The sequence below is a fragment of the Pyrus communis genome, chromosome 9 (assembly GCF_963583255.1).
Source record: "Pyrus communis chromosome 9, drPyrComm1.1, whole genome shotgun sequence".
In the NCBI taxonomy this organism is placed as follows: domain Eukaryota; kingdom Viridiplantae; phylum Streptophyta; class Magnoliopsida; order Rosales; family Rosaceae; genus Pyrus; species Pyrus communis.
In genome coordinates this window covers 23,242,070-23,266,462 of record NC_084811.1, presented here as the reverse complement: position 1 = coordinate 23,266,462, position 24,393 = coordinate 23,242,070, and the positions used below count along the sequence as shown (strand labels likewise).

Genomic DNA, 24,393 nt, shown 5'->3' with positions numbered 1-24,393 from the left:
TTGAGCCATTTCGTCTAACACCTAGTAGTCATAACAACTCGACTGCAAGTGCGGAACTTGACCCATCCACCACGTTGGTTTTTCCTTCGTCAATTTATAAAACCTTGGATTTTTTACTTTAAAGTCTAGCTTGCATACTCTGTGTTACACCCGCCCCAGCCCACCTAAAATCTAAACTCATTTTCCTAACCCAAACCCTAGGGCCCAAACCCGAATCCAATACCCAAATCCTAAATCGGGTTGACCCATAACCCGTTGACGGTTGACTTTTGACTTGACCAGTCAACGTTGACCGTTGACTTTGACCTCGGGGTTGACTTTTTGGGTTTTCGTGCGGACCCCTCCTAGGCTAATTTTGAAGTTCTAAACCCGTTTCCGATGTCCGTTTTCCCAAATTCAATTGTTTGAGTAGAGTTTGATTGAAGGTACCATTTGTGTGATTAGGTGCGATTCATAGCAGTGCTTCCGTTATTCCTGTTGGGTACGGTTTGCACCAACAGTGTACGGTGAGTGGACCCCTTCTAAAAATGCATGTTTTAATGGTAGAAATGCATACATAGAAAAGCATGATTTCACAATTATGTTTTACGAAACGCTTTGAGATAACATACTTACTGAGGCTAGTTTGAATTATTACTATTTTTCCTATAACCCATGTTCTTATAGAATATCTGATGGATGACAATATGATATTTAAAACATGTTTAGAACACCTCTTTGTAATATAGATGATGGATGACTTTATACTATGAAGTTGATCTTCAATATATGTATGTTAACTGGTTTTATACTTACCTAGTGGTCCTTTTCGCTACGGGACGTAGGGATAGATCTGGTCTGTCCCGGGCGACGGTTTGGTGTTGGCATAGGGCCTGGAGTGTGTTTCCTCTGGCTATTTAGCACAGGGACCGGGAGCTGGCATGGGGCCTGAAGCGTATTTTCCTCTGTCTGTTTGCTCAGAGACGGGAAGCCGGCATGGGGCCTGAAGAGTTATCGGACATTCACTAGTATTTATTATTTATGCAAATTATGATTTGAGACATTGCACAACATTTTAGATTTCGGAAAAACCTATGTTTAGCATTATAATTGTGTTTTCATAAAACCTGAGGGTTAGTACGTTGATAACTGTTTTATTATGTATATGTATCAACTTGGTCCACTCATGTTTGTTTTGCGCCACATTCAGGACCTATGAACGAGGAATACGATCTGAGCTACGAGGCATTCCCCTACCAGTGATATTGTGCTATATTCGCTCCGTTTCGCCATCTATTGTAATAGCACTTCTCTATCTTAGTTTCTACTTGTACTCGGTGATAGACTTATGCTCTGGACGTGTCATCTATTTACCTAATTTCAATACTTAGAAGTTGAACTTTTATTTGTGTAATTAGCCCCTATTGCATATTTTAGCTTATTTTCTCAGCTTTTGTTTAAATTAAATGGCTTTCGTCACCCTTCGGGTGTCGGCCAGCACGTGACCATCTCGATGTCTCCAGGACCTCGGGGTCGGGGCGTGTCACTCTGCCAATTCCTTCTACCATGAGGTAGATCAGCCGCTACTCCTCCGCAAGAAAGAGTTGGTTAGACAATGTGTGATTGTTAAACAAAGATTGGCTTTTTAGCAAGACACAGACAAAGCCAAAAACACAAATTTTTTGGGAGTAAGCAAACGATGAGGGGTAGGAGCATAAACGAAATATACCCATCAACACCAACGTTTGGTGGTTCAAGTGGTAAGGAGATTGTTCCCCGTAAGCAAGGTCTCGAGTTCAAGCCTTGTGAATGGAGAAGCCAGAATTGGAAGAGCTTACCTTCCGAATGGGCTCCGACCTGGCTCAAGGGATTAAAATATTGGACTTTAAAAAAAAAACCAACTAGGCAATCCCATAAACATAGTTTGGATTGGCTCGCAGGCATAACATGAAGAGTTGCGATAGACCATAGATACACCTGAAATCGTCTGGAAATAATATCAGAATCCTGCAGGTACTGTGGACGACCAAGTCGCAAGAATGCAAACTTCCTCTGCACAACGAGAGGGAAATCGACAAGGAAGCAAAATAAACGATCATTTATACTAGTAAGGAACACTTCTTTCCTCTACTGACCCCATCCCAATGAATATAAGGTGGGGGGTCAAGTGCCCTGGAGATGCAATTTCTTTTGTATCCTTATTTTAACTTCAGCTAAAGCTTCCCCTTCACGGACGACCAACAAGAAAGGGTCCCCAAAATTTTGTACGTACTGTAAAATGTACAAATAATAAGAATATAAGACCGATTCGAAAAATCACAGTATTTGGGTAAAACCATCTTTAACAGTAATCAAATAGTTTACTTCTACCATCTGGTTCAATACCGCGACTTTCGTGAAGTGGAAAACATGAATCAAGCGATCATAGAGACCCAATGTTTTCTCTTCTTCTGGAATCTGATACACAAGGGAAAAAAAAACAGACTGCCACATGAAGAACACTGGTACAATGAGTCCAATTCAATCCTATACAGTAGAAGGGATGTTGATCCGGAAAAGGAAAACAAACAAATTGCAAATCTTGCGCATAAAACTATATAAAAAATTCAACAGAATAAAACTAGTAACTCTTTAAAATATAACTAAATAAAGAAGAGGGGGCAAAGGAACTTGCCTCCTTCGCACGCAAACTTCGATACTGGTAATTAATATTCTTAATTTTGCTCACTGTTTGGGAAGATCTAAAAAACAACACGAGGAATTCTGAGTGCTACATCAGACAAAATTACTTAAGTCCTATACAGTGGAAGGGATTCTGACACAATGAGATCCTTGGGAAAAATAAGCAAAAGCATCATGATACCTAACCGGCATCACAAATGGGGCAGGCTACAATCACTTAAGACCAGAAGAAAAAAAAAAAAGCTAACATGCCGATACAGCAGCCATACAAGTCGTAATTACCTTTTATATCTTGTGATCGAGAACCTCAAGCAGTCGTAGTTCTGCATTTGGATGAGACCGCTTTACCTGTTTCAGGTACACCATACATTGAAAAAGATCCATAATACTGTTTAAGAGGCGCTGATAACAATTGCTACCAATTTTTTTCAAGTTATGATCACCAGTGCAAGTTGAGTGCAATCCATTATTGGCAACTATAAAGGACAGAAAGTACAAAAACCAGTAGAAGGGAGGGAGAAGAGTAGTTTTCAATCAATTAAAGGCTCTGCAGCGCTAACGTAATGTATGAAAGCATCATTAGCTTTCCTGAACAAAAAATGAAAAACAAAAACACACAGAGGACTTCTCATACAATTGGCAGAAACTTTTAGATGGGAAGTCATGGATAATACATGGAATGCGAAGATAAAGAGAAATCCACCTTCCTATTAAGTACATTAATCATATCCACATTAGTGCTCTGTTTGGGCAATATAATACTGTAAATCCCCACCTGTAAACAAATTACACAAGATTATGATGTGCACAATCGTCCATAAGCAGAAGAAGCCGACCAAATATTTCACACGGACCTCATCTTTTGTAGCAGGATGAAAAGAAACTTTTAGATGTTTCAGGCACTGCAATTCTGGCAGGGTGATTTCCAAGACTTCATGGTACAAAATATCAGAGCTCTGTCAAATTCAAAGCATAATTAGTACCCGCACCACATGATGCTTATGAGAGAGAGTTAAACAACAGAGAAGATCAACACAATGTACTTACTTGATCGTAATGAGTTAACATTTCTGTTAAATGCTCGACTCCCCGACATTTGATTGGTTCGGCCCTAGGTTGTTGAGAATAGCAGTTATCTGCAGTGAGTTTGATTTACATCCTTCCTCAATTTCAAGCAGAGTTGATTTCTGAAAACATATAATGTCCCCATCTTCAATCTGGAAAAGAAAGCAACAGACCTATGAAAGCTTAAAACTTAAATCTTATTGCAAGCGTGCAATATAGCAACAATTACCAGGCTCGACTTGAAAGAGGTCATCTTGTCAAGGTCTACACACATGACAGAAGGTTCAAACTTTAATTCCTGAATGTAGGGCAAACACGTACATAAGTGTATGCATAAGAATGCCACAGCAAAGTATGCATCAAATTATACACTTACATGTACATTCTAATGTACGTATATATTAAGTTAAGACACAGCTGATGCTACAAAATTAATGTGAAACACACCTCATAAATTTCAAGTTCTTCATCACGGGAAAAACCAGCAAGTTGATTCAACTTTGTTAAAATCTCTACTGGTTGAGCAGAAAGAGCCATACTGCAGTTCTTGTTTCTCAGGTTCATAAAGCTTGAAGAAAAGAAGGATATCTTCCTTGGTTTTGTCAGGCGGAGGAATGGGGCGTATATTCTGGAGAACTTATACAAGCAGAAAATATAAGAAATCATGGTTTCCATAAAGCACTTGGAACTACAATAAGCCTCAAAACACGGGTCATAACAAGAATATAGTAAGACTGGAGTACCGGTCCAAACTCTACTTCCAAAAACAACTTTAGCTCCGCACTGTGCTGACTTGATACCCCTCTTAAGTTGTCATTAGCTCTTCTTGACACTGATGTACAGCTAAAAGACAATCAACCATTTCAAAATTTGAGATCAAATGTTTATCACAGCCCATCAACCATTTTTTACAATAATAACTTCATTTAAAATGCCTCATCCAATACTGGAAACAAAATGATTATCGAAATATGCATTAACAACTTTTTACATTCCAATGTCGCAAGAGAAATTGACAGTTATGAGCATACATCATTTCTTCATCAACTTGAAAACTTCAGTGTCGGACCTAAAGTAAAAATTCAGACACAATGAGAAGTATGAATCACAAAAGGAACAAGGAGCAGTGCCTCCAAGTTTATGCTTGAATAGAAAATTCTTTCAAGGGTAGGAATTGTGAAGTACATACTGATTGTGATTCTTCCTGAGGTGTCAGTGGTCGACTGGGGCGATATGTGTGGTTTTGTCTCTTGGCCCAAATCCAGAAACGCTGAAACTGCACTGGTATGCGAAACTCTTTTGCAATCTCCTCCTGTTAGCCATTTCCAAATTAGGATTCTAATAATTAATAAAACAGAATTCATAACTATTTGCCCTCAAAATCTCCCATAAGCCCAAAAATGGAGCAAGGGATAAAGACAAAAATGCACAAAATATACAAACTTTGTCATGATCAACAAGGTCAAAATATACATCCCTTCCAATTTGTGCTGCCCGGTCCTCATCTCGAACAAGCTCAAAATATAAATAAATTTGGCTATTATTGTTTTAGGTACACCAACTACCTGTAGTAGCACATTTGAAGATTCTGAACAGGCATAAACTAGAAATCTTTACCTTAATAACAGTATAGAGGTGTGCCTGTGCCTTATACCTCCTTTTTTCCTCTCTCTCTTCTTGTTCTTTTTTCAACCTTATATGAAATGAAACACAGAATGGCAGTTCGATCTCTTAGTTGGACGCTGCAATAAGAACTTATGCTTGATGTTCCATTACCCTTAGATGTTCAGCTATGTCTTTCTCATCCACGTTACATATTGTTTTGTCCTTATCTCAAAATATGGAAGACGGTTACTCAAATCTGCTTTTGCATCTGCCCGTATATCCACAAGCATGAATGCATTTGAGTATTTTGTAAATTTGAAAGAAGTATTATTGAAGCCAGGATTGGTCTGTGGCAACTGGTGGAAAGAAAACAACAAAAGGTCAATTGACAATTCAGTAACTTTAAATTGAGAGTTATAGCAGTTGGGATACAGCCAAAACTAAACTACCTCTTCCTCACCACCATACTGCTCTTCTAAAGCCCTCTTCACATCCACTTTTGTCACATGTTCATCATCAAACTTTTACCTAAAACAAGCAAGGAGAAATTGTTATAATTTCTGATCTCAATAAATCATTCACTCATTCTTATTCGGCCTTACAGGAAGGATCTTATATATCTACTACAAAAAGGACAGTTAGATGTTTTATATACATCTTACACACACACACACACACAATAAACTAAAAACAGGCGTGCTTGTTGCCCATGTTGTCAAGGAATATTGCAGCCAGTGCAGTATTCCTTCTGTCCAGGTTACTGCCCTCCCTGCTGTCCATGAGTCAGCAATCACATGTCCACTATAGTTGTAATGATGGCAGGCACTTTAGAGTTTAAACATGAGCTGGATGACTTGGTCTAACAGCCCCCCGCAAGCTGACAGGCCGAGAAACAACTGGAAGCTTGGACACCAAAAGCTTGAAACACGAGGAGGACAAGCCCTTTGTAAACAGATCAGCGAGTTGATCTTGAGAACAAATAAAATGTATCAGAAGCTGCTTTCGAACCACCTTCTCACGGACATAGTGATAATCGACCTCTAAGTGTTTTGTCCGTGAATGAAATACTGGATTGGAAGCTAAGGCTATGGAAGAGACATTATCGCACCATATGTGGGGAAGAAGAAGATGCAGATGAAGGTCTTTGAATAGTGACCTGAACCAAGATAGCTCAGCAGCCGTGTAGGCTAGTTGCCTATATTCAGCTTCTGTACTTGACCGAGAGACAGTCTTCTGTTTCTTTGAGCTCCAAGACACCAGATTGGACCCCAAATAAATACAAAAACCTCCTGTAGAGTGACGGGTATCAGGATTGCCCGCATAGTCGGCATCAGAAAAAGCATGCAGTTGCATATCTCCAGGTTTATAGACAAGACCATGATCATACGTGGCCTTTAAATATCGCAGGATACGTTTCACTGCCATCCAATGAGTGTCCTTGGGGGAGTGCATAAATTGGCACACCTGGTTAACAGCATATGAGAGATCCGGTCTCGTGATGGTTAAATATTGCAACGCACCAACGACACTACGATATTGCTCAGGATGTTTGTAGGGTTCACCAACATAAGCACTCAATTTTTGGCCTGTAGAAACTGGAGTGGAAATTGGCTTGGCATCTTTAAACTTCGTTCGCTCAAGCAAGTCCAGAGCATACTTGGATTGAGTCAAATGCAGGTTGTGACCAACGTAAGTGGCTTCAACGCCCAAGAAATAACTAAGGGGACCCAAGTCTTTCATGGAAAACAAGGTGCTAAGCTTCGTGATCAACCATGCCATTTGAGTAGTGTTGTTTCCTGTGAGCAATATGTCATCCACATAAATAAGCAAAATCAAATAAACTCCTTTTTGATTAAAAACAAACAAGGAGTAGTCACACATGGATTCTTGGAACCCTAATTGAAGGAGAAACTCAGAAAATCGTTGAAACCAGGCCCTAGGCGCCTGTTTTAAACCATATAAACTACGTTGTAGTTTACAAACATAGTTAGGATACTGGTTATCAACAAAACCTGGTGGTTGCTTCATGTACACATCCTCATTCAAATACCCATGCAAAAATGCATTCTGAACGTCCAATTGTCGAACGTGCCACCTCCGTGAAACTGCCAGACTCAACACAAGTCTAATGGTACTATGCTTGACAACTGGACTAAAGGTCTCCGTATAGTCGATCCCGGATTGTTGATGAAAGCCATTAGCCACAAGCCTAGCCTTATGGCGCTCAATCGAGCCATCTGCACGTCGTTTAATCTTGAAAACCCACTTGTTTGGCAATAAGTTCATGGCACGATGGTAAGGCACAAGAGTCCACGTACCACAGCGCTGCAAGGCACTGAATTCTTGAGCCATTGCATTCCTCCATTCTTTATGCTTTATGGCCTGACTTAAACATGTTGGTTCTGCCACCAGAGTGTCAGTATTAACATACAAAGCATATTTCGGGTTTGGCTTTTGTATCCCAGCTTTAGACCGAGTGGTCATAGGATGGATGAGAGGGGGGGTCAGGAATCAGCACGGGATCACAGGGTTGTAACGGAGTTGGGTTCACAGGGACAGCAGCAACTATTTCTTGCTCATCTTGGTTTGGGAGAGGTTCACGAGAACTGGTAATGGGGGCAAGATTGGGAGTAGGAGCAGGTGGTTCATTTAGTGGTGGAGTATCTGGGAACCTAGTTGTAGTGGCGGGTTGGACATTGGGTGGGGCTAGACTGTGGTTAGTTGGTGTACCAGGGAGAGGATCTGAAAAATGAAAGAGAAGCTCAGAGGGTGGAGAGATACCTTTTGTGCAGACGTTTTCCTTGAGAGATGTAAGTTCCTGGAAGGGAAAGGAATCCTCATCGAATAATACATGGCGAGACAAATACACTCGTCTCGTGGATAAATCCAAACACTTGTATCCTTGGTGATTCAACGAATATCCTAAGAAAACACAAGACTTAGACTTGGGTTGAAGTTTGTGTTTGGCATAGGGTGTCAACCAAGGAAAACATTTACACCCAAAGACTTTAAAGGATACATAAATCGGTTTTCGATGAAATAGCTTTTCATATGGAGATTTGTTTGACAAAACCTTAGTTGGTAACCTATTAATTAGATATGTGGCTGTCAAACAGGCATCAAACCAATATTTGTCAGGGATGTGGGCATGAGAAAGCATGACAACACTAGTTTCGACTATGTGGCGATGTTTTCGTTCCGCCATTCCATTTTGCTCAGGATGTTTAGGGCATGAAAACCGTTGGGAAATACCTTGAGTCGCAAGAAACTGTTTAAAGGCTTGACTCTTATACTCACCACCTTCATCACATTGAAGGGTTTTAATGAATGTGTTAAACATTTTTTCAACATGCGCCTTAAATGTGACAAAAATGCCAAATACTTCAGATTTGTGTTTCATGGGAAAAATCCAAGAATAGCGAGAAAAATCATCGACAAACAAAACATAATAACGAAAACCTTCAATTGATATAACTGGTGAACACCACACATCGGAATGCAAAAGTTCCAAAGGAGAGTGAGACACAGACTCGGACTTGCTAAAAGGAAGTTTGGTACTCTTGCCCAAAGGACAAGAATCACAAAACAGTACATCGGCAGTACCATGACTTGGTACTTGATTATTTGAAATTAAAAGCTTAATAATTGAAGACGCAGGATGACCAAGACGAGAATGCCATTTTTTGGCTGAGACTCTAACACCTAAGAATGTTGACATAGGATACTGGGGTAATCCACCGCCACCTGGAAATGGGTATAACCCATTCTCACATCTCCCTTGGAAAAGCGTCTTCTGGGTCTTGAGGTCCTTGACAAGGAAAAAATGAGGAAATATTAGTAGGTAGCAATGGTTATCAAGAGTGAATTTATGGGCAGAAATAAGGCTAGTGGAGGCGGATGGACAATGAAGGATATTGTTTAGTTCAAATGAGCAAGCCTTAGTACTGATTTTATTTGAACCATAATGTTTAATGGAAAGGCCAGTATCATTACCTACACCACCGATATTCTCATTACCATTGTACTCCTTTGGATTTACCAGATTTTGAATATCAGGAGTGACATGGGCATTAGCTCCTGTGTCCAGTAACCAGGTGCCATTTTGTTGTCGATTCAAAGTAATGGGTGAAGAGGCCATAGCAGTAAGACGTTTGGTTGGAATACGTCATTCATAAGCACCATTCATGCGCTGATAACAATCTAAAGCAGGATGGCCAGGCTTACCACAAATTTGACAAGTGATTCGCTCTCCACTTGTATTGAAGCGTTCCCCATTAATGGCAGGATTACGCTGATTAGTGTTGCGAGGAAAGAAACCTCGCTGGTTGATAGGCGAAGCACCACCTCGATTGGACGGAAAACCACCACGTCCATTTCCACGAGAACGTCCACCACGTCCTCTTGCAGCTACAAAAGCATTGACTGGAGTAGCTTCCACCATAGGTACAGTTTGTTCCATCATGCGCCTCTCCGTGGTCAAAAGGAGGGCTTCAAGGGTTGGATACGTGATCGGAGTATCACGTGCCTGAGCTGCATTGACAGTCATCTCGAATGCAGGTCCAAGGTTATTAAGAATAATTTGAACCAGTTCATTATCACTTACTGGTTGTCCGGCGAGGGCAAGATTATCGGAAATAGCATTGACACGATCCAAGTAATCAGCTACTGAGAGATCGCCTTTTTTTGGTCAGGAGCAATTCATTGCGCAGAAAGAGAATGCGATTCTGAGAAGTGGATGCGTAACGCTGCTCAAGAGCCTCCCATGACGCACGAGATGTGCGTTTGCTGGCAACAGTTGCTAGAACGGAAGCAGTCAGCGAGCCATTGATCCAACTCAGAACCATTTGATCGCGTTGCACCCATGTAACATACTCCGGATTGACAGCAGTATTTCCAGCCAAGTGTTTCGGAGGACAGTCCAGAGAGCCGTCGACGTAACCCATCAGGTCACGACTCTTCAGTATTGGCAAAATCTGCGCCAACCATAGAGGATAGTTGGCACGATCAAGCTTAATATTCACTATGGTAGTCATGGAAGAGGAGAAGGGATTGACGGATGAAGTTGCAGGAGGGGGAAAAATAGGGTTGACATTATTAGTTTCAGCCATGGAAACAGTGATGCGGAAGAAAAAAAAAAACAAGGATCTTTTGTCGTTAGACAGAAAGGCTCAGTATACCATGTTATAATTTCTGATCTCAATAAATCATTCACTCATTCTTATTCGGCCTTACAGGAAGGATCTTATATATCTACTACAAAAAGGACAGTTAGATGTTTTATATACATCTTACACACACACACACACAATAAACTAAAAACAGGCGTGCTTGCTGCCCATGTTGTCAAGGAATATTGCAGCCAGTGCAGTATTCCTTCTGTCCAGGTTACTGCCCTCCCTGCTGTCCATGAGTCAGCAATCACATGTCCACTATAGTTGTAATGATGGCAGGCACTTTAGAGTTTAAACATGAGCTGGATGACTTGGTCTAACAGAAATTACATCAGCTGACAAGTTATGAACATATATGAAATGCAGGCACGACAGCACTCATAGTCATCCGTAAAATCCAAATAAAGTAATACTTGAAAAAATGCCTATAACAGAACAGGTGCTTTCTTTACGGTTGTCAGGTAAACCGAGTAATGGTGAGAAACAGAGATCCCAACAAACACAGCTCATATGAACCAGAAAGATAAAAAAATATATACGTTAAAGAAATAATAATAATAATAAGAAGCAAAGTAAAAGAGCAGTGTTGTAAATGTATGTGTGTGTGCATGAGCACGTGTTTATCTGTATGCGAGATACAATTACTGAGAGACTTGATTCCAGGAGTTCCATACCACTGGTCAGAGAGGGTTGGCCTTGTGAAGACAAGTAACGTCCATCATGCACCCCACCACTATGAACCAAGACACTGCAACAGTAAATAATTATCACAGTAAGTAACCAGTTACATAGTAAAATCTATGAAGCTACGCGTTACATGAAGATGCAAAAGCAGATTTGAGTAACCGTCTTTCATACATTTCATTAGGATTTTTCTTTAATACTACTGTTATGGTTGGATAGCTATGAAGAGTGTAAAGGTTGCGAACGCTGCTATGTGATTCAGGTGATATACTTTCCATTCTCCCTGTCAAGGTCAAGTTCAAGAGGAAATTCAAAGCGAACATTTATCTGCAAAAAACAATAATACAATATTGTCACCATGCTAACTAATTTTCTTTCCATACAAGAAATGTCATTATCGCACTGAACAGACAATTGTTGCCCAAGAGTTATTGTTAGGATAGTTTATATAAATTCAAATAAATAAATAAATGCACTGGATTGAGAAAGTTCAACTAAACTGGTGGCGAAAAAGAAAGTTAACGATGAAGATTTTTTTGGAAAAATAAAAAATAAAAAATAACACAATACAATTAGGGTTTTACCATGCAATAATGAAGAAAAATTAAAATCAAAGTAAGATTGAAAAACATTAGGTAAGCTCAAGTCCTTCACGTGGACATACAAAAATTTTAAAGAAACAATTTTTATGTGCTACAATTTGGTTTTCGAGTACGAAGCTTAACCTTAGTACTAAAATGTTACATTTTCAATGCTCCATGTAATAAAGCACAGATGAAGTTGAAGCAGGAAGATGAGCTTCCAGTACAATTGTACAAACCTTAACCAGTGTTCCGCATAAAATCACACTCAAACCGCTTCTGCTGAGGTTGAAGAATGGGAGGGAAGTCAATAAACAGAATGCCCTTCTTAGCATCCTGGAATAAATATCCAAAATATTCCTTGAGAGCAATACTTTAAAATTTGCATTGCAAAGAAATATATGTGAGAGATAGTAACTTCAGCAAGCGACTTGATCGAAAGAAAAAACTAAGGACGGCATCCAATCATAACTTAAAATATAACGTTGTGAGAACCATATATTAAAAATCAAAGTGGAAGAGGAAATAATGTAAAACCACTAGTTCCCTCCTCCTCCTGTATTGTATTTGTACCCTCCACAACAGTTCCCATACCTTCATTTTATCTTCAAGCTTTTCGCTAAGAACAATATTAAGTTCCTGCGCGTCATTTTTCACAAACAAATCATTTGTATCCCATCCGAAAGACTCGGTCAATTCTTTGGTTGCAACACTACTTTCACTGTATCCAAGTTTATAGAATAGACGTTGTAGTGCCATAGGGATGCTTCCTGAAGGCATGTCGTTCTCAGTTGTTGGCATATGACGCGCAGCCTGGTAAGTAACTCCAAAATTAAGATCGTGCATATAAAATTCAAAAGAGAATTCATGTTTAGCTTACAATAACAACAGTTGCTGCCTGATTCTTAAGCCCAATATAATATGACCAATAATCAGGAACCTCACTGACAGCAACCTCAGCTTCAATCACAACTGTTTGGTTCACCAGATACCCCCTACCAGGGTCAAAAAGATCACCAAGAGGCATGAATGATGTGAATCCCCATTCACTTTCTCTTGCATTGAACTGGTGTTCCGTTTCTGCAACATCATACAATAAGTTTTATAATATGGTTAATATTTTTTAGGTTATGCTTACACCGTTACAGTCATTTCAAATTAATGTTTTACAGCATACCACGCCAATTTTCACAAGGTCGACAGTCCAACCTCAAGCTCATCCCTTACTAAATGAAACCCTTGATTTAATATGCTCAGCCTTTCCATCACCTAAAATTCAATCTGCCCATAATTGTTTAATTGCACACTGTATCCAAGTAAATTCTTCCTATATTTGACATCTAGACACCTATAGAAGGACTAATCTATTGTTTTTCAATTAAGTTCTAACATCCGTTGGTGCGTTTTACTCCATAATTTTTCTTTTCCTTCTTTATCAAACTTCAAAAGTTCCAAACAAAATCACCATTGGGCACATGGCCAGGCTATGGGGCTGCTGCCATCGGCCAAGATGTTAGAAAGAAAGGGGTGGAAGAATTATTTTTGTAGTTTTGATATTTCAAGAAGTAAAATCGGAATTAAAATCCTCATAATAAACAATATTAGGGTGATTACTTAGAATGATTACGTTCAAATGGCATCACCCAAGGACTATGAAGTTGAAACCAGAGTACATTAACTCCAACAATAATAATTTCTAACTGAAACCCTTGGGTGTACATGACTACCCAACGACAACCAATGCTCTTATTGAACAAAAGAGAAAACAGAAAACGACGATCAAGAAAAAGCAGAAACTTAAATGCTAAAAGGAAACGAGACAAATGAAGGAATATAAAGCTCAAACGATACTTCCTGAATGTAGCACAAAAGCGGATATAATTAGTTTTGAAGGCGCTATACCGAAGAATGTATCAAATAATAATAACAGGCATACATACATGATACATTATGCATATGTGTGCACAGCTGATGCTCAAAAAATTAATGTGAAACAGACCTCACAAAGGTCAATCTCTTCCTCTGGAGCAAAATCAGCCAGTTGATTTAGTTTTGCTAAAATTTCTATTGGCTTGCTAAACTCTTCACAAAAAGCCTACGAACAAAACTGGTAACACAAAAGAAACTTAAATCAGCAAATGTGAACCGGAAGCAGATAGTATAAAACCCAGCAGAATGATCCAGAAGTACTGTAGTTTTTGTTTCTCAGGTTCATAAAGCTTAAAGAAAAGCATGATATCTTCCTTGGTTTTACGAGGGGGAGGAATAGGACATAGATCCTGGAGCATTTTATAGGGGCAATAAAATTGTTAGAAAATATCTCTTTCGAAATTGTAATAAGTCTCGGACCAGGGGACACAACAATAGATAAGAGAGAATTACCGGCCAAATTCTACTTCCAAAAACAAATTTAGGTAGCCATTGTGAAATTTAGCTGATACCCCTCTCAATTGTTCAACCTAAAAATCACAAGGGGTCGTCAGTAGCTTGCAAGAATTACATCGACCAATTGTGAAGTGCACACGTCAACCACGCTGTGCTGTGCACTTCCAAACACTATCAATCATTTCAAAATATGATATCAAATTTTATCAGTGACCAACACATTTTTTTCTTGTAAAATAACTTCATTTAAAACACCACAGAGGTGTTTCCCATGAACACTTTTAGGGGAGTGAGAGAGAGAGAGAGAGGATATATGTGTGTGTGTATCTTGAGAGAGGATATATGTGTGTGTGTATATATATATATATATGTATGTATCTTCTTCTATCCAGCATTTGTCCAAGAGGCAACGAAGCAAACGTTTGCCATTAAAACAAGGTGGGAAAAAGTAAGAGGCGAGAAACAATAAGAATTATAAGCTCACAAAGGAACAACAAATATATTAGAGATAAAACAGATTCATGAGGAGCCGACTTCCAAGTTTAAATGCCCTATAACTGTGAAAATCTTATAAAAAGTTATGAAGTGTAAAGTAAATACAGATTGTGATTCTTCCTTGGATGTCAATGGTCGACAAGGGCGATATGTTTGGTTTTTTCCCTTAACCCAAAACCAGAAGCGCTGAAATTGCACTGGTATGCCAAACTCTTTTGCAACTTCCTCCTGTGAACCATTTCAAAATTAGAATTCTAATAGTAATAACAGCTGAATTCAGAAATCTGAGGTACTACTGTTTGTACCTTGAACTGCCAAAAGAGCGTCTGTTTTTCAGTAGGAAAACTACGAATTTTGTCATGGTCCAAAAGGTCAAAATATATGTCCTTTCCAATCTGTTTTTCCAGGTCCACGCCTTGAGAAACTTGACCATATAAATAAATTCCGTCTGCCGTAACTTTTGGATGTAAACCAAATACCTAAGGTAGAGTTCAAATGGTTACGGAACAGATCAAGAACTTTAAGACTTGTCAAGTTCGCAATACCACTTGGCATGTGATAAAGTTCGCAATCAGACAAATGTAACTCGACCATGAGAGAAGGGAGTGTGTTGACTTGTAACCAATGAGATGCCCTGGTAAGATCTACACGACTCATGTCAAGATGTTTCAACTGAGAAAGACCGGAGAGCCATTCGAGATTCTTGACCTTCGAACCAAAGTTCCAAGAAAGGTCCAGATAACGCAGGCTCGAGAGATTTCCCAACTGATGAGGAATGGTTCCGTTGAACCCTGCATGCGAGAGGTTAAGATACCTTAAACCTTTAAGAGAACCAAGAAAGCTGGGAAACTGTCGTCCTCCAAAAGCATTGTAGCTTAAGTCCAAGTAGGTGAGATGCTTTAAATTGAGTAGAAAATGATTTACCTTACCACCCAGCCAATGGCCCTCACGAGTCACTTCATCATAATAACCAGCAAGGTGGAGCTCACGGACATGACCGGTTAAATTGTCGCAGGCAACACCGGCCCAAGTGCAACAATCGCCTTCACCAACCCAAGAGGAAAGCAGATTTGAAGAATCATTGAGATCTTTCTTGAACATAAGAAGTGTTTGTCTCTCATTTTGTTGGCAAGGCACATTCAGGTTTCCATTGCATAAGCTAAGAGTAATAGACGCAATGCATAGAAAGTTGAGTAGTGGAACAACTCTCATGACTCTATCCATATAGATATCAAGTAGGTGATTGGTGTGAGGAATGAGTAATTTAGAGTGCTATTTACTACAAATTACTTTTCTACATCTCCAGACTTACAAAGACGGTAGTAAGTCAAGAGGTAAAAGACAAAAAGGATGGTCCATCCCCAAAACAAATTGTAGACAGTGATAGTTCAACTTCATCCCCAAAGAAACGTCAGGCACATATATAGTTATAATCAATCTACTTAATTAGTTTTAAAAATCATTTTTCACAAGAGAATTGAAATATTGATTGACAAACTATCCTGAGATCGAAGGATTTATTTGTTTCATTTTTCAGTGGAGATTAGTTCATCATTGTTACACCCACCCCTGCTTATAAGGATAATTATGTAATTCTTCCTAAAAATTTATAGAATTATCACTTTAGTCCTCAATTTGTCACCCAATCAAGATCTGAAAATTTAAATTGTTATCCTATCCCTAGGCTGCCACATGGCAGCACCCCAACTCCCTTCCCTTTTTTTCTCTTTTGTCCCCCCCCACCTGCCGTGACACCCTTTCCTTCTTTCTTCTTTTCCTTTCTTTTGTTTTGTTTTGTATGCACCCTTCTTCTCTCCTTCGAAACTCCCCCATTTCTCTCCCTCTTCTTCACCGTGAAAGTGCACACACACACACCCACAGTTGCACCAGCTCAAGGAGAGTCACCATCGTCACCATTCAACTGCATCTCTCTCTCTCTCTCTCTCTCTCTCTCTCTCTCTCTCTCTCTCTCTCTCTCTCTCTCTCTCTCCCCTTCTCGCGTCGCCGGGAGGACATGAACACCTCCGGCGAGTTTTGTTGTTTTTCCGGTTAGGTAAGCCTTATTTCTTCCTTTTTCTTATGTTAGACGTTGCCTAGATGTGTTTACTGAGTTTGGGTTCATTATTTCCAAGGTTTTGGAGTGTTTTTGGCACGGGTGAAGGCTCACCCAAATTTCCGGCGAGTTGTGTGGTTTCCGAGGGATTTTCAGGCCACCACAGACCGTTTTACGGCGAACCAAAGGTATAAATCTACTCCTCTCGTCTAGTGCTTCATTTTGGCACCTAGATCGGGGTCTCGTTGCGTGTTTAAAGTTGGCCTGAGCTGTGAAAGCTCCGGTGTTCACCTTCGGTGCACCCAGGCCTTCGGGCCATTCTCCATTCCCCCACGGGCCTTAGGCCTGTTTGGGTCTTTGGCCCAAAACCCTAACCCTTTCCATTTTTATTTTTATTTTGTTTCCTTAAAAACCCAAAGGCCTTAGGGCCTGTTAGCCAAACCCATTACCCTTTTTAATTGGGGCCTTTGGGCCGTATGGTTTCAAACCCAAACCCAGCCCACCTAAAACCTAAACCCATTTATCCTAACCCAAACCCGTGACCTTGACCCGTTGACTTTGACCCGTTGACCGTTGACTGGGTCAATGGTCAATGTTGACTTTTGACTTTGACTAATCAACGGTCAACGTTGACTTTGACTGTTGACTTTTTGAGTTTTCGTGCGGGGACCCTCCTAAGCTAATTTCGACGTTCTAAACCCGTTTCCGATGTCCATTTTCTCAAATTCAATCCCCAAAACAAATTGCAGACAGTGATGGTTCAACCTCATCCCCAAAGAAACGTCAGGCACATATATAGTTATAATTGATCTACTTAATTAGTTTTAAAAATCATTTTTCACAAGAGAATTGAAATATTGATTGACAAACTATCCTGAGATCGAAGGATTTATTTGTTTCATTTTTCAGTGGAGATTAGTTCATCATCATGAAACATTTTAATTAAAATTAATTCCTTGTGCATCGAAAATAAAATAATATAAACTTCATCACTTTTCATGATTCATCTCTTTTAAATTTGAGCGGTGGACAATGTTCTTCCATAACTTATAAATCATTCGTGGTACTTCCATTCAAAGTTTGCCACGTTAGACCACTTTTATATAGCTGGAATTGAATCTCAATTTCACTCTTGATAAATAAAAAAATGAAAATTTAGAAGGAAACAAAAGCCTAGATGCCTTTGCGCCTCCTTCCACGGCAAAGCCCCACCCAGTTTCCGCCATGGCTGCTGTTCCATAATTTTCTGATGATTTCCTTAGTAGCACTTCTAAACACGCAATGCTATGTACAAGAAGTCTTCACTTTAATAAGAGTATAACAGTCCACTTGTGCCTTGTATCTCCTTGTGTCTTCCTTCTCTTCTTCTTCGTTCTTCAACCTTATGGTCCTGATCTGAAATTAAAAAAATGTCAATTCAGTGACTTCAGTCTCTTAGTTGTACACTTGAATACAGAACTTATGCTCGATGTAGCATTAACTAGACGTATAGACAACCTCAGCTTCAACGAAGACGGTATCATTCACCAGATAACCCCTACTAGGATCATAAAGCTCGATGAGAGGCATGAAGGAGGTGAATCCAAGGTTACTTTCCCTTGTACTGAACTGGTGGTGTATTTCTGAAACTCCATGTAAAGAATCAGGAATCGAGGTTTAGGAAATACTAAAAAATTGAACAAAACTTGATTGATGCTAGACCACAAAAACATTGTTTGGCAATTAGGCATTAAAATTTTAAGAACCTTCAACAGAGCTAGGGCGATTCTATTTGAACCCAAGAATTTCTTTGTTTCCACTGCAATTTTCTGTTAGTGATCTACACTTGTATCCCCTAATTTTCTCTTACCTTTTCAAACCCCTTAATTACTTGGCTACGGTACATGCATTTACTTAAGACATCCACTTATATATGCAACCAAAAATAGAGAATATCATATCTAACAGTTAGATGACGAATAAGCATAAAAACTTCAGTAAGGCAGCTGCCTTTCTTACTTTGATTTTTAAGGGGTAAAATTGCAAGTGAAGATTTCAAAGAAAAATTTAAAACTGATAAAGAAGTATACCCATTGTTACTGAATCCTTGCTATGGATCTGATTAACTACAGCCAAGCTGAACTGATCATATCTACTCCACCCGTATGGCAATGTCCCACAATCTGCAGCAAGTAGCAACTAAGGAGACGGAAAACCAGCCCACATTGTTGCTTCCCTTTGGAAATATTAGTATCCTTCTGATCAATCAAACCAAAGCAATTCAAAATCCAATCAACCAAAAAGAAAAGTAAACCAACTTCAGTTTCGTAAGTCGAATTTCGACATGAAGGTCTATCTCTAGCGGAAGAAGAAAAAAAGGGTACCATTTATAACCGCCAACAATGAAGATTTCAGAGTAGACATTCCTGGTGTTCATAGTCGTAAAGTTATCAAATTTCCAAGTGAATTTTATGCTCGTAGATCCTCCAATTGTGCGTCTACCAGCACACCAAATACCATTTATTTTGTTAACGATATAATTGATAAGGCTTCATCTACTTCTACGTAGTTATCTGATGTATATAAGAGGATTTGTATTTGTAGTTATAGTCTTAGTTTTATAGGGCTAGGGTTCTCTTTGAAAATATATATACATGTAAACTCAATGGATGAAAGTACCCAGAATTCATTTTCTAGATATTTCAAAAACCCTAAAGCAAAGCTCGACCCAACATATCCATGTAAGATCCTATCATTACCACCAAGATATCCAACTGGTAGTCATAACTACCTGATTGCAAGAGCAAAGCTCGACCCATCCACCACGTTGGTTTTTCCTTCATTAATTTATAAAATCTTGGATTTTTTACTTCGAAGTCTAGCTCCGATTCCTTCTGCTATGAGGTAGATCGGCCGCTACTCCTCCACAAGGAAGTGTTGGTTAGACAATGTGTGGTTGTTAAACAAAGATCCGCTTTTAGAAGGGCGCATATTAAGCCAAAAACACAATTTTTTCGGAGTTACCAAACGAGGAGGGATAGGAGTGTAAACGAAAAACACCCATCAGCACAATCTTCCTTCCCATTCAGACTCGAGCAATGTGAGGAAACAAGCTACCTGAATTTCTTACGACGTGTTCATACAAACTTTTGGGCCAAGAAAGGGCTTATTCAGAAAAGCAAATATTTCTAAAACTTAAAAGTACTTCTTCAGTGCATCTTGTAGGACGGCCCAGGTTCCAACAGAGCCACACTTTTGTAATGTCAATGTAGCCTGCCTCACAATCAAGTTTTCAGATTTTAAAGAGCTATCTGCGAACCTCTGCTTAAGAGGTTCCATTTCATCCACCGCAGTTTCTAGATCCGCCATTGCCTCAGCTCGTTCTGCCTTTACTCAGGCCAGTTCAGCCTCGAGTTCTGTAGCCCTCTTAGGAGCTTGTACTTGAACCTACTTGATTTGCTGCGTGAGCCCTCTTAGGAGCATTATCCGAGTGCTCCAACCCAAGGTACTGCTCGCATGCATGAAAAATATCTTCACTCTGAAGAAAACAAAATTTCAAATGTTAGCAGTTAAAAAAGAAATCCACCTAGGCAATACCCATAAACATGGTTTAGATTGGCCTGCAGACATAATATAGAACAAAGGCGGACATGAGTTGCGATAGACCATAGATGCACCTTAAATCGTCTGGAAACAATATCAGAATCCTGTAGGTACTCTGGACGACCAAGTGACAAGAATGCAAACTTCCACTGCACAACAAATGGGGAAATCGACAAGGAAGCAAAATAAAAGATCATTTATACTAGCGAAGGAACACTCTTTTCCTCCAGTTACCCCATCCCAAAGAATACAAGGCATGGGTCAAGTACCTTTGAGAACTCCTCATCCGGGACTTGCAATTTCTTTTGTATCCTTTTTTTAACTTCAGCTAAAGTTTCCCCTTCATGGAGAACCAATATGAAAGGTTCCCCAAAATTTTGTACTTTCTGTAAATTGTACAAATAATAAGAATATAAGACCGATTCGAAAAATCAACAGTATTTGGGCGAAACCTCTAACAGTAGTCAAATAGTTTACTTCTACCATCTGGTTCAATACAGTGACTTTCGTGAAGTGGTAAACATGAATCAAGCGACGATAGCGATCCAAGTTTTTCTCTTCTTTTGGAATCTGATACACAAGAAAAAAAAAGAAAAAAGACAGCCGCATGAATCCAATTCAATCCCATACAGTAGAAGGGATGTTGATCCAGAAAGGGAAAACAAACAGAATTACGAATCTTGCCCATAAAGCTATATAAAAATTTTCAACAGAGTTAAACCAGAAACTCTTCAAAATAAAACTAATAAAGAAGAGGGGGAAAAGGGACTCGCCTCCTCTGCGCGCAAAGTCCAGTACTGGTCATTAATATTCTCCATTTTCTCACTGTATGGGAAGATCTGAAAAAGAACACAAGGAATTATGAGTGCTACTGCTACATCAGACAAAATTACATTAGTCCTATACAGTAGAAGGGATTCATATACAATAAGATCCTGAAAATAAGCAAAAGCATCATGATACCAAATCAGCATCACAAGAGGGGCATGCTACAATCACTTCAGACCAGAAAAAAATTGCTAACATGCTGATACATCAGGCATACCAGCAGTAATTACCTTGTAGATCTTGTGATAGAAAATCTAAAGCAGTCGCAGTTCTGCATTTGGATGAGACAGCTCTACCTGTTTCAGGTACACCACACATTGAGAAAGATCCATTATAAGAAAACTGTTTGAGAGGCGGTGATAACAAATTCTACCACTTTTGTCAAGTAATGACCACCACTGCAAGTTGAGTGTAATCCATTATTGACAAACTATAAACGACAGAAAGCACAAAAACCAGTCGAAGGGAGGGAAAAAGAGTAGTTTTCAATTAAAGGTCAAATATTTTTTACAAGCTCTGCAGCGCGAAGGTAACATATTATAGCATCATTAGCATTCCTGAACAAACAATGAAAACAAAAAACACACAGAGGACTTCTCATACGATTGGAGAAACTTTTAGATGGGAATGCATAGATAGAGAGAAACTTCACCTTCGTTTTAAGTACATTAATCAGATCCCCAACAGTGCTCTGTTTGGGCAATCTAATACTGTGAATCCCCACCTGTAAACAAATTACACAAGATTATGATGTGCACAATCGTTCATAAGCATAAGATGCCGACCAAATATTCACACGGACCTCATCTTTTGTAGCATGACGAAAAGCAATTTTTAGAGTTTTTAGCCTTTCCAATTCTGGCAGGGGAATGTCCAAGACTTCATAGTACAAAATATCAGAGTCTACATAAGGAAAAGCATAATTAGCACCCCCGGGCCACGAAACAGGACGCTTACGAGAGTGAGAGTAAAACAACATAGGAAGCTCCGTACGATGCCACTTACTTGGTCGTAATGAGTTAACATTTCTGTTAAATGCTCTACTCCCTGATATTTTATTGGTTGGGGCTCAGGTTGTTTAGAATAGCAGTTATGTGCAGTGAGTCTGATTTTGGTGGGATTTTCCAAACCAATGCGGTGAGCTAATTTCTCCACCACATCATCATAAGTGTGTAGCTTTGACCTAGAAAACAACAAATTAGAAAAAAACAGTTATAGCATTAGCACCAAATAATAAAACAATGATGGACAGTCCAACTATGAGGGACAATGATTAAGTACTAACAATTCCAAACAAAAATCCTCCTCCATCGGTTTCTCCAAAGAATGGAAATGAACAACCTGTATAGCATCAAATCATTCAATATAAAAATAAAATCAAATAAAATAAAAAACACTGACAACAAAGTAAAAGGAGGTGAAAAACCACTAATGGAATAATGAAATCTAATTTAAACTAAAACAGAAAAAGAAAAAAAAATTCCACAGCCTGTACCCGGCGATCGAGCACATAGTCCAAAAATGAAGGAACATCAGGGTATTTACATCCTTCGTCTATTTCAAGCGGAGTAGATTTCTGAAAGCATATAATGTCCCCATCTCCAATCTGGAAAAGCAAAGCAACAGATTAACTACCCAAAAACCTATAAAAGTGTAAAACTTAAATCTTATAGCAGACACATATTTACAACATACCAAGCATGCAATATAGCAACAATTACCTGGCTCGACCGAAACGAGAACATCTTATCAAGGTGTTCGCACATGACAACAGGCTCAAACTTTATTTCCTGAACGTAGGACAAACACATACATTAGTTTTTGTAGAAGAATGGTACAGCGAAGCATGCATCAAATTATAAACTTACATATACATTCTACGTGTACGTACATATATTAAGTTAAGGACACAGCTGATGCTACAAAATTAATGTGAAACAACCTCATAAATTTCAAGTTCTTCATCAAGGGGAAAACCAGCAAATTGATTCAACTTTGCTAAAATATCTACTGGCTTTGAAGAACTCTTCACGAAAAGCCTGCCGACAAAACTGGAAACAGAAAAGAAACTTAAATCAGCAAACATGAGTCAAAAGAGAACTATTCGGCTGAGCAGAAAGAGCCATACCGTAGTTCTTGTTTCTCAGGTTCATAAAGCTTTAAAAAAAGGAGGATATCTTCATTGGTTTTTTCAGGAGGAGGAATAGGACGTAGATTCTGGAAAGTTTATACAAGCAAGAAAATGTAAGAAATGATGTCTTTCATAAAGCAATTGGAACCACAATAAGCCTCAAAACACAGGTCATAACAAGAATCTAGTAAGACTGGATTACCGGCCCAAATTCTACTTCCAAAAACAACTTTAGCTCCTTCTTGTGCATTTTATTTGATACCTCTCCACATTGTCCAACCTGTAAAACACAAGGGGTCATCATTAGCTCTTCTTGGCACCAATGTACAGCTTAAACACTATCAATCATTTCAAAATCTGAGAGAAAATGTTTATCACCGCCCATCAACCTTTTTTGTACTATAATAACCTCATTTAAAATGCCTCGTCCAACACTGGAAGCATAATGAGCATCGGAATATGCATTAAGAACTTTTTAAAATCCAATTTTGCAAGAGAAATTGGCAGTTATAAGTTATAACCGTACATCATTAGTTCATAAACTTGAAAACTTCAGAGTCGGGCGCAGCAAAGCAAAAATTCAGACAAAATGAGAATTATGAATTACGAAGGAACAAGGAGCAGTGCCTCCGAGTTTAAGGGGGGCTTAATCAGTGAAGTACATACTGATTGTGATTCTTCCCCAGGTGTCAATGGTCGATGGGGGCGACAGGTGTGGTTTTGTCTCTTGGCCCAAATCCAGAAACGCTGAAACCGCACAGGTATGCCAAACTCTTTTGCAACCTCCTCCTGTTAGCCATTTCCAAATTAGAAATTCTAATAATTAATAAAACAGAATTCATAATTGTTTGCCCTCAAAAGTTAGCCTGTACCAGTGTATCTTGAAAAGATTGAAGGGCATTTGTTCGTGAATACGGAATTTACGAACTTTGTCATGATCAACAAGGTCAAAATATATATCCCTTCCAATTTGTTCTGCCAGGTCCTCATCTCGAACAACCTAAACATACCAATAAACACCAAATGACTGTACTAGCTCATCCGAACAAGCAATGGTGAAAACAGGATACTAGAAAGCTTTACCCTTATAATAGTGTAGTGGAGTGCTTTGTGCCCTTGCTGCTGGAAAGACAAACGGAATCAGAGCTCTGA

General features: G+C 39.2%; 2 pseudogenes; both read right to left on the bottom strand.

Annotated features, from left to right (window-relative positions):
* Window positions 1-892: 892 nt before the first annotated feature.
* On the bottom strand, window positions 893-20,048 carry LOC137744539 (ubiquitin C-terminal hydrolase 12-like; annotated as a pseudogene).
* On the bottom strand, window positions 19,781-24,026 carry LOC137744801 (ubiquitin C-terminal hydrolase 13-like; annotated as a pseudogene).
* Between the last annotated feature and the right edge of the window lie 367 nt (window positions 24,027-24,393).